Source organism: Panthera onca, chromosome B2 (genome assembly GCF_046562875.1).
Source record: "Panthera onca isolate mPanOnc1 chromosome B2, mPanOnc1 haplotype 2, whole genome shotgun sequence".
Classification (NCBI taxonomy): Eukaryota; Metazoa; Chordata; class Mammalia; order Carnivora; family Felidae; genus Panthera; species Panthera onca.
The window spans coordinates 127,168,910-127,179,859 of record NC_138343.1 but is presented as its reverse complement, the minus strand read 5'-3'; the positions used below and the strand labels follow the sequence as shown (position 1 = coordinate 127,179,859).

Below are 10,950 nucleotides of genomic sequence, written 5' to 3'. Positions count from 1 at the left end.
TATCTTGCAGCTAGCAATGGCATTAATTTAGAATGATATGTAATTTGCAAATAGCAATTTTGACATTCAGATAGATCATTTCTCTGCTCAAAGGAGCTTCTAAGTTGTATGCATAAGATTGTGTATCTTTTAGTATCATGGAAAGTTTTATTTTTTGCAGCTTTGCAAGAAATTAAAACCCAACTTGTTGTAGTAGAAAAGTCTGGAAAATTAAGAGATAAATACAATGGTTATATTTTCTTTGAGGGGACATAGACATAGACACAGTTATACTTTTACCTTTTCCAACACAACCTACCTTGCTGCATCACTAATATTTATTGATTTTAGCAAATAAAAATATTAAAACAAGTAAAAATACATTTAAAGTGTAAATAATCTTTAAAAAATTTTCCTAAAACATATATTAAAAATGTAGGAAGGATGAAAGAAAGATTTAATGTATAGAGATGGCTATATATACATGAAGAGTAATATTGAGATGAACTTAAATATGGAATTTCATCTGATAATGTTTTGCTTAATTATTGAAAAGATTAATTTCCACCATTTATGTATTTTATTCAAACAATGTCGTGTCATTATAAAGATCCTCCAAGAATCCCAGATATTTTTTTTTTCTTTTTAAAGTGGTTTTTGTTGTTGTTGTTGTTGATGTGATCCTCATGCCTGTTGGTACTTTTGCCTTATATAGTTCTCTTCCACACTGCAAACAGCCACTTGATAACCATACATACATTGGGGCCTATTATTTTGAAATACTTTTGAGACCTAGACACTATGTGAAGAAATACACAGTAGGTACATGGAGATATTAACCTAAGGAGGAGGGAGAAGGGGAGGGAGAAAGAAAGAAAGAGATGTCTTTTCAGCAGTTCAAAGGGTTTTATTATGATCAAAACATTTATTTTTGGTCATTCTTTATCACCAGTGCATAATGTAATCTCTATATGAATGAATACATAAATTATTAAATTAATTAAACACATCCCCAGGGGGAAGATAATTTGGGGCTGGAGTTTTAAAATTCTATTCATATGGTAATGAAGAAAGAGAGAGAATTACCTTATACCTGTTTATTTAGAACAAAGAAATTAAAAGATTTGAGTTCACATTCTGAAGTGTGTGTAGATTCCAGAATAATGTTCTCCATTTCTATTACAGTTACTCTCAACAGTTTGACTCCAGTCATGACCAAGAATAAAAAATTCTGGGTTATGAACACTAGGGAGCTAGAATAACAACCAGGAATTTTACCAATTTCATTGTTCAAGAGCAAGCTGAAGTTATCAGAATCTGGGGAAATAGCTGAGACATAAGAAAGCATACTATTTTTTGAAGGTTTTCAAGGTATTTTAACTAACAATAGTGAAGAGTAATATCCGTCAAATCAAATAGATTTATAATGACAAGTATAGACATAAGAGTGTAAGACAAGAGTAATAGCAATAACAAAGCTAATGAGTGCCATGCTGGAATAGGGATACTTGTATTCTGGCTTCCTATATGTCCTCTTGTCATTTTAGATTAATGACTTCAAACCTATATTTATTCATAATCAGCAAAGGATGAAGCATGGGCCTAATGCTAGGCTCCAATGCGGGTAGAGGCAAAGGAGCAAGAATAAGGAGCTGGGGTCATAGTGGCTACCCTGCCCTCTCATCCCAGCCCACAGCAGCATTAGGCATCAGAGGTAAGTTTGGCATGCTGACTTGTATGCAGGGGGAACAATGATTGTCAAGGCTTTGCCATCTAGGCCTGTGGTATCAGGAGTTAAAAATAATCCTCACCACATAGAACTCCATTCAGTTGTATCCCTTGACCTGTGCTGGAAGGAAACAGTGTCAGTTTCTGAGAGTAAATTATCCAGAATAACTAACACTACTACATTTGAGGTGCAGGGCCTTGGTGCATAAAACCTGTCCAGTCATTTTTTCATGGCTCTATTTTGTATATATTTCAGAGGTACTGGTGAAAAGAAAAGAGTGAATTAAGGAAATTCCTCAGAATATCAGTAATCCAAAAATGAAAGGAGCAGTTAAAGTTCATTTTGAAAATGAATATGTTTTAAAGCAAAAATGGGTAATGGTAAATATAGGTTTTAAAAGGTAAAATATTGCTAGTCTCTCTCCCTGGTTTTTCCTTGATGTTCTTTGGAAAAACTATTTCTACAGTCGCCATGATGTGATTCTCAGGAAATGATGAAAGTACTTAAAAATATTAATATGGGTCAAAATGGGGAATTGGGAGAATTACAAAATGATTTATTCCCATTTGGAGCTAATTTAGAATTTGTTTAAGCCACAAAACATCTTTTTTCAGGGTCTGATTTTCATTTCTTCTTATTAGCACCTAATTCCCAATTTTCCATGTTTCATTTGTGGACTTGAGTTATTTTTCTTTAGAGGTAGGTTCAGTGTTCTTATCTATCTCCAAATTCTTTCAAGTGATTGCTCCAGGATCAGGTAAGGACCACAAGAACATGTTTTTCTTATCAAGTAATACAGGATGTAAAGGCAGAAGAATATTATAGCAATGCATACTATGACTGTCACTATAAATTACACTTTAAAACATATTAATTTATGTGTTTTTTTATGCAGTATTGAAGGTGAGATCTTTCCTTGGACAGAGAGTAGTTTATTGTTGCTGGTGCTTGAGAGCCAATGAAGTATTAGAAAACCATCTTCAAGTTTTTTTATTTACATTTTAGCCAATAGAAGGTGAATTCTTTCATTGTCCTTTATATCCCCCACCACATCCCAATTCTATCGACTCTAATTTCCAGGAAATGCTTTGCACCTCATTTAAAAAATTTGTTTCACCTATATAATTTATTTTATATATTTTAGTTTAAAAAATCCAATTCTGTTTGAGGGTACACCATTTTCATTTCAGATTAATCTCACCTACAAATTGAGTAACATGATCTGACCTCTCCGACTCCTATAACTTTTCTACTACTTGAGAGTAACGTATCCTCTGCTATTTCCTTTAAAAATCTCATGACATTGAATTAATATATAAGCATATAAAGTGTTTGTTGCAAACCAGCAGATGTGTTTTGTTGTGTTAGGATAGTGAAATTATCTTTAAACTCATTTATAAATGGTTTTGGCTGAAAAGACACAGTCCAATTGACCAACTTCACCATAAATCCCTTCACACTATTTTACCTGTGTAGTCTCTATGAGAATTGGCATTTTTATACTTCATTTAGAGTAGCAGATGTCTTACCTGATCCATAAGGAAGAGCAGATCACAGGAAACAGATCAAACTTTGTCCAATTCCTGGGCCACCCTTTATTCCTTTAAAGTGAATCATATTCCATAAATCCATTTTCCCATTACAAAGGATGAGTAATACCACTAGCACTCTGTGAGACTATCCAACAAAACTCTTTGCAATAAGGAATTGTTCTATGTCTGCATTCTTTATTACAGTTGCCATTTACTATGTACAGCTATTGGGCATTTCATATGTTAATATTAGTTTATCCAAAGAACCTCAGCTCTTTATCCCTAAAACTAAGTATTATGAGATTTTTCATTCTCTGTTGCCTTAGAATTTTGACTGGCTTGGATATCTTCTAGTTATTTGTCAGTCCCCAACATGTTCATTGAAAGCAAAAAGGCAAATGGTAGTCACTGTCTAAGACCATGTGCCTTCTTCTGGGGTCAGTGTTGAATGCTGGCTGTGGATATGAAGGAAAGTTTTTCCCCAACTTAAATTAACCTATGCCTCTTTCCAGAAAGCAAAGTATTTCCTAAAAACCCATTACAGTTAAATTTATTTTCTGTGAAGTAAGTTTATTGTCTGTGAATTTTATTTTCTGTGAAGTAAAATCTCATTAAATTCTTTTAATAGGGTGAGTAAGCAGTAGCGTCTTGGATGCTGAGCTCTTGCCCAGGGGCCTGACACTCTAAGAACTGACCTAACATACCATGTGCTGCTGCTGGTGTCATTTTCCTCCCTGTTTGACTTTTAAAAATAACTCTCTTACTCTTCACAGGTGGTGATAAATAGAACATATTTTACAAAGTCTTGAGGAAAGGAAAATGAGGATGGTGGAAAAGAAAAGTAATAGAGAACATTGAGAAGAAAATTAAAAGGTACTTTTGGTGTCTCGTTGTGTATTATACTTGGAAATATTTAGATGGAATGATAACAAAAGAGAAAGAAGGACTCTAATAGGACTAAGAACTTCAGGGTTCACTGCAGTAATAACTACTGTAGTTGTCTTCCTCACATTTTACATGTCTAATTGCTACCTTGCTTTCTTCTCACAGCTTCTGACTGTAAGTTCTCCCTTAGGTTATCAATCTCATGGGTGCACTCAATCTTTACTCCAAACTACATCTTGCTTGAAATGAATGCATGTGACAGTTCTGGTTCATCTGGCTGGTCTTGACCCCAATAAGCCTTGCCAGACTATCCAACATTTCAAGTCTCCTTGCTTCATAAATACTTGCAGGGCAAATGCTGATGGCCCATGCTCCATCAGATGCATATTATTTTTTGTGTGTAGGAACCAAAATACAATGGCACTTTTTACTTCAGCAACTTTTAAAAGGTAGCAGAATTTGGACTGTCTTTTTTTCTTGAACTTTTCTGCTAAACTTATTGTCTTTATGATGGATCATGATCATTTCAGCTTTCCAAAATTTCTCTTGCATCCCATGTGGGCATTGGATTAATGTAAGGTAAATCCTGGAAAATACTGCAATTTTCCTAGGTGTGCAACGTTGGCAAGCTCTTGCACTCCACAATTCCCCCTAGTTTAATCCAATTCATCTTCTACTTCTCTCAAGATATGAAGCTTGACGTATAGTTCTTTCCCCCAAAAAATCTAAATAAATCTTTCCAAATAAGCCCTTCCCTTTTCCAACATATAGGCATTTACTCTCTCTTTGGGGACAAATACACCTCAGTAGAAAATGATTTTACAGAGATTTCTGAAGACTTGGCTGAAACCCTTCATACATTTATCAATCATAAATCAGGCAAAAGATTAATATGAAAAGCTCTATATATTTTTAAAATAGACTTTATTTTTCTAGAACACTTTTAGGTCCACAGCAAAATAGAGAGGTAATTACGAAGAGTACTCATATATAGGCACCTGGGTGGCTCATTCACGTAAGCATCTGACTTGATTTTGGCTCAGGTCATGATCCCAGGCTCATGAAACCGAGCCCCACATCAGGCTCTGCGCTGAGTGTGGAGCCTGCTTAGGATTCTCTCTCCCGCCTTTTGGTCCTCTTCCCCCCTCTCACTCTCTCTTTCTCTTAAAAAAAAAAAAAAAAAAAAAAGAGTTCCCATATATTCCGTATATTTCTGCCTCTACACATGCATAACTTCCCCCATCATCAGCATCACCTTCCAGAGTGATATATCGTTTTAGTTGATGAATCTACCCTGATTCATCATCGTCATCCAAAACCATAGTTAACATTAAGGTTCCTCTTGGGAAAAGTTTTCAATTAGCAATAATCGCGCCTCGGATAAACCTCATTGGCTACGATACTGCCACTGCCTAAAGCTTAAGGTTCCTCTTGGTACTGTACATCCTATGGGTTTTGGTAAATGAATACTACTATGTGTCCACCATTATAGTAAGATATGAAATAGTTTCACTGCCTAAAATCCTCAGTGCTCTGCCTATTCATCTTGTGCCTCCCCAAACCTTGTCAACCACTGATCTTTTTATTATTTCTATAGAATACTAGTACTAGTATTAGTAAAGTACTAGTACTCTACTATATATATAGTATATACTAGTATACTAGTATGTATAGTGGAATCATACAGTATGTAGCCTTTTCAGATTGGCTTCTTTCACTTGGTAGTATGCATTTAAATGTCTTCTATTTCTTTTAATGGGTTTGGTAAATCATTTCTTTGCAGCGCTAAATAATATTCCACAGTCTAAATATATCACAGTTATGTATCCATTCACTTACTGAAGATCTTGATTGCTTTCCAGTTTGGGCGATTATGAATAAAACTGCTGTAAGCATCAGTGGCAGTGTTTTGTCTGGATGTAACTTTTCAATTCCTTTGGGTAGTTACCAAAGAGCATGACTGCTGATTCATGTGGGTAGATAATGTTTTTGGTTTTTTTTTTTTTTTTAATTTTGTAAGGAACTACCAAACTGTCTTTCAAGGTGACTACACTATTTTGCATTCCCATCCGCATCACATGAGATTTCTTGCTTCTGCGTATCCTCATCATTTGTTGTTGGTGCTCTGGATTTTGGTCATTCTAATAGGTGTGTAATGCTATCTCATTGTTGTTTTAATTTGCATTTCCTTGGTGACATATGATGTAGAGTATGTTTTCATAGGCTTATTTGCTACTTGTATATCTTCTTTGGGGAGCTGTCTATTAAGGTCTTTGGTCCATATTTTAATCAGATTGTTTTTTTTCTTATTGTTGCTATATAACATATGGTGTTGAGCATCTTTTCATATCCTATACATTTTTCCAGAACAAGAAACTGAAGTCCTAGTGGTTTTGGATACAGCAGTTGATATAATACATGTGCAGGAAATAGCTAGCAATAGGATAAAAAAGAATAAAGTGGACACATGGGAGGGAAAGTGAGATTTGTCTTTGCTGTCATTTGGCAATCACCATATTGTCCCCACTACAATTTTCTGGGGCCCCTGGTAAATGAGAAGTTAAAATATTGGTTGCTGTTAGGTGATATCAGGCATAAAGTGTGCTGTGTGCAATAGGTGGTAACTTCCAAAAACTGTGATAGACTCAGTCTAGAATTTTGATTCATGGACATTACCTCTGGATGTGTTGGAGAAGTAAAAGGAACTTTGAGAGAAGCAATAACACTATATGTAATCTACATCTATTTCTATATCAGTCTGTCCATCCATCCATCCACCCATCCATCCATCTCTCTCTTAAAAATTAAATTTCAAAGCCAATAAAAAGTTAAAATGCTGAAACCGTATAACATATTTTGTCTTCCTCAACTGGTAAGTATGAGGTATGCATGCTGACAAGGCCTAACAAATGAGTAATTTATGTGTCATTTAATCCCTAGAGTAGCTAGGAAATATAAAAATGAATTCACTCTTTCTCTTTTATTCCATTTAGACGTAATTCCTTGTATACTGCAAATTTTGTTTCTCTCTCAAATCTTTTTCTCACTTTTCCCTATCTACCTGTTTGTGCTTCCTTTACTAATAGCAGCATAAAGAATAAACTAAAAAAAACCCAGTAGCGCAAATATTCTATTTGTAGATCACCAGTCTAAAGAGAATGAAGCATTCATTCTTGGATCTATTTCTTCTGCTTAAAAAATGTAGTGTTGAACTGGATGGACTGTTGGCCTGAAAGCAGTCAGAGGCAGTTGGAAAATTTTTTTTTCCTGTGAATTAAAGGATGAAAATTTGCTCCACAGGAAGTAAAGGACTGGAGCTAATCCCACTACAGCAAATCACACATTGAGATAGAGCTAAACACTGCCTGGGGACCCAAAATTAATAAAATTGCAGACTTAGGGGGGAAGGTATACACAGAACAGCGACTAGATATGAAATACATCTTCCTACTGTCTCAGGGTTTGATTTGGCAATTTACACGTGTTGCTTTTGTTGTTGCAGGACCTTGTAAATGCTAAAAACAAAGTTTAGTTTCTGAACTGATATTTTAGTAGCTGGCTGAAGAAAAGAACAAAATATCTGGCTGGTTACAGGGTAGAGAAGAAATAGAAGAAAGATGAAAAAGAGGGGGGGGGGAGAAAAGAGAGAGAGGCATCTACAACCACATTTAAAACAAGTGATGAATATAAATGCTAACCAGGGCTGCCAATAAAATGAAGCATTTTATGATAGGCTTAGTCTAAATGAAATTAACAGTTTCGCAAGAATGAAAAAATAACTGTATCAGAATGTTCAAAACATAAAAGGACAATATGTGTAGAAGTGTGTTAGATTTCTATGAACACAAAATAAACTTTATACAGTACAAGTATACCTTCTAGAGCATAAAAACTAATGTGTCATATTACCTCAGATGTTTTAAGCACACTAACAATAATAACAAGTTATAAGCATGTCTGTTTCATTGCTTGTCAGTGAGGTACTGCTCTCAGTTTCTAGAGGTCACTCGTAGGTCCTTGTTATGCAGCTTCCTCCATGAGGAGTTCACAGCACAGCTGTTTGCTTCTTCAAGGCCAACAAGGAAACTTTTACTTCATGTCTCTTCCTCCAGGGAAGACCTGGACCCTTTTTAGTAGGGATCACCTAATTTGGCCTGGCCCACCCAAGACAATCTCTATTTTGATGAACCCAAATCAACTGATCAGGAACCCTAATCACATCTGTAAAATCCCTTTACATTTGCCATATATTGTAACCTAATTACAAGAATGAAATTACCTTAGATTCACAGATTCCATCAATAAGAGAAGATTATACAGGAATGTGCATCGGGGGGGGGGGGCGGGGGGCAGATATTTTGAGGACCATTCTAGAATTCTGCCTACCAGACCATCTTTAACTAGAAGTCCAGTGAGTTCTATTTGGCCTAAACCTCTTTTACATCTCTTTAAAATTGATTTCGAATGAGCAAAATTATTTAAAATGATGGTAGTTATAAGAAAACTAGACCTTCTATAACCTGAAATCTAACTGAAGCTATGAATAGATATGTAAAATCAGTGACTTGTAGAAGATATAAAATCTACAGTATCACATTACCTTACATGTTTTAAGCACCCTAACAATATAGCAAAGTTATAAGCTGAATCCTCAGAAGAATTAGAAAAATCCCTTCTAGGATTATGGCTTGAATTAGGGTCCTACAGCTTTCCTGACAAAGTGCCACAGCTGAGTGGCTGAGAACAACAGAAGTTTTGAGACCACAAGTCCAAAGTTCCAGAGACAAGAAGTCCAAAATTAAGCTGTCTGGAGGGCCATGCTCCCCTGGAAAACTAGGAGAAATATCTTTCTTTTTATTTTCCTAGCTTCTGGTGATTTCTTGATGATTTTTGACATTATGTGGCTTGTAGATGTAGCACTCCAGTAACATGACCATTTTCTCCCTGTGTGTCTTTATATCATCTTCCCTGTGTATGTCTGTCTCTGTGTCTGAATTCCTCCTTTTATAAAATCACCAGTCATATTGGATTAACACCTACTCTAATAAGCTCATTTTAACTTGATTGTCCCCATAAAGACCTGTTTCCAAATAAGTATTCTGAAATATTGGGGGTTAAAACCTCAACATAACTTCTTCTTGTGTGACAAAATTCAACCCATAATATGGGCATCTGTAATCCTAACAATTTAGGTACTGCAGACATGTTAGTAAATTTATGCACTCTGCCCTTATATCCTTTCCTAGCATTGTCTGCCACTTCCAAGGTGGAACATAACTTTGTCATATCCGTTTTGTTCTTAAATATCTCTCGATTCTAAACACCTTCCTTCATCGCTACTACTATGTCTTTAAGCCAAACTTCTGTCATCTCTTATTTGCACTCCTAAGTTGCCTACCAACTAGTCTTGCATCTACTTTTGCCGCCCATAAAATCTCTTCTCTTTACTGCAATTAGGGATATTTTTCAAACAAAGTTCTTCTAAGACTCCCATTGTTCTGAGGATAGAAAATACAGTCAAACCCTTTCTGGTAAGACCAAGTGAAGTGGTCCCTGGTTATCTCTTCAGTCTCTACTGAATCCAATCATATTCTTGCTCTCTCTGGCAGCTACTCATGCCTTCTCACAATATATTGGATGTACTATCTTGTCTTCTACCATAGGACCTTTGCACATTTTTTCTTCTTTCTCAGGAATGCTGTTTTCAACTGTCTTTTTCTTCCTTAACTTGATGAACTACTAGTAATTCTTCTAATCACATCTCTAACTTCACGTCCTTAGAAAAATTTTCCTGACCTGCCATTCTAGATGAACTTCCTTTGTTGTGTACTCTTACAGAAATGCACAGTTTTCTCACAGAAAACTCAGACTTTCTTGAGATTATGTAATTATACTTCGATAACTGTGATCATTTGAAAAATACTCTCTGTTCCACTGACTCATACGGTTCATGAGATCAAAGAATGACTTTCATTTCTGCATTAGGCACAGTGTTTATCAACTAGTAAGTGCAAATATTTCTTCAAGGAATAAAAGATTTTGCTTCATGACACAGAGTATTTGTATTCAATCAATTGAATGTCAGGTTTAGGCATACAACCCCAAGGAAGACAGAGAGCTGATCTGGGTAAATGATTTCCTTCTTAGGTCTTTGGAACTTATGGTAGAGCAGAACACTGGCTGGTTAGTGCTGAACTGAATGAGTAAAAACATACTGGTTACATGCCTGGATGTCTGAGGTCAGTAGTATTCAGATGGAGAAAACTATCTTGCAGGAAATAAAGAAAGAAAAAAAGAAAAAGTACAATACAACAGGCCTGGCAAGAGAAATGAAAATGCAGACCATGTGGTCCTTGAGCAAGAGAGAAGCTTCAGTTTCTGGTTTTTCTGTCCCCAGCTCTAGTCCCCTTAGCTGTGTTCACAGCTTTTATGTTGTGTGAAATTCCCGTTTCTGCGTATCATGAATCCCAGTTAAGAATAATTCTGCCTGAATAACCAAACATGCCTTGACTCCACTAGCTCATATTCCAGTTTTCAAATGTAAAAACGATAATGTAAAAGAAAGCAAAGGAATAAATAGAAGCAAATTATTTCTACTAAAATAATGTTAAAGACTTTATGCCATAGACCCGGTGAACAAATATGTAGGATAATATTTTTCTAACACAGGACAGAGCTCATTTGGGAATGATTCACAGAGGAAAATACATTTTTTAACTTTAAGTTAGTAAGAGGAAAATTATGTTTCTCAATAAGTTCTTCATTTCAGCGACTATCCATAAATTTATTTAAAATTCTCTGAGATGCATTCAACATTTCTTTAAA

At 35.5% G+C, this 10,950-nt stretch overlaps 1 pseudogene; it reads right to left on the bottom strand.

Moving 5' to 3' along the window:
* Window positions 1-5,420: 5,420 nt before the first annotated feature.
* LOC132668164 (U4 spliceosomal RNA) lies at window positions 5,421-5,545 on the bottom strand (annotated as a pseudogene).
* Window positions 5,546-10,950: the final 5,405 nt, after the last annotated feature.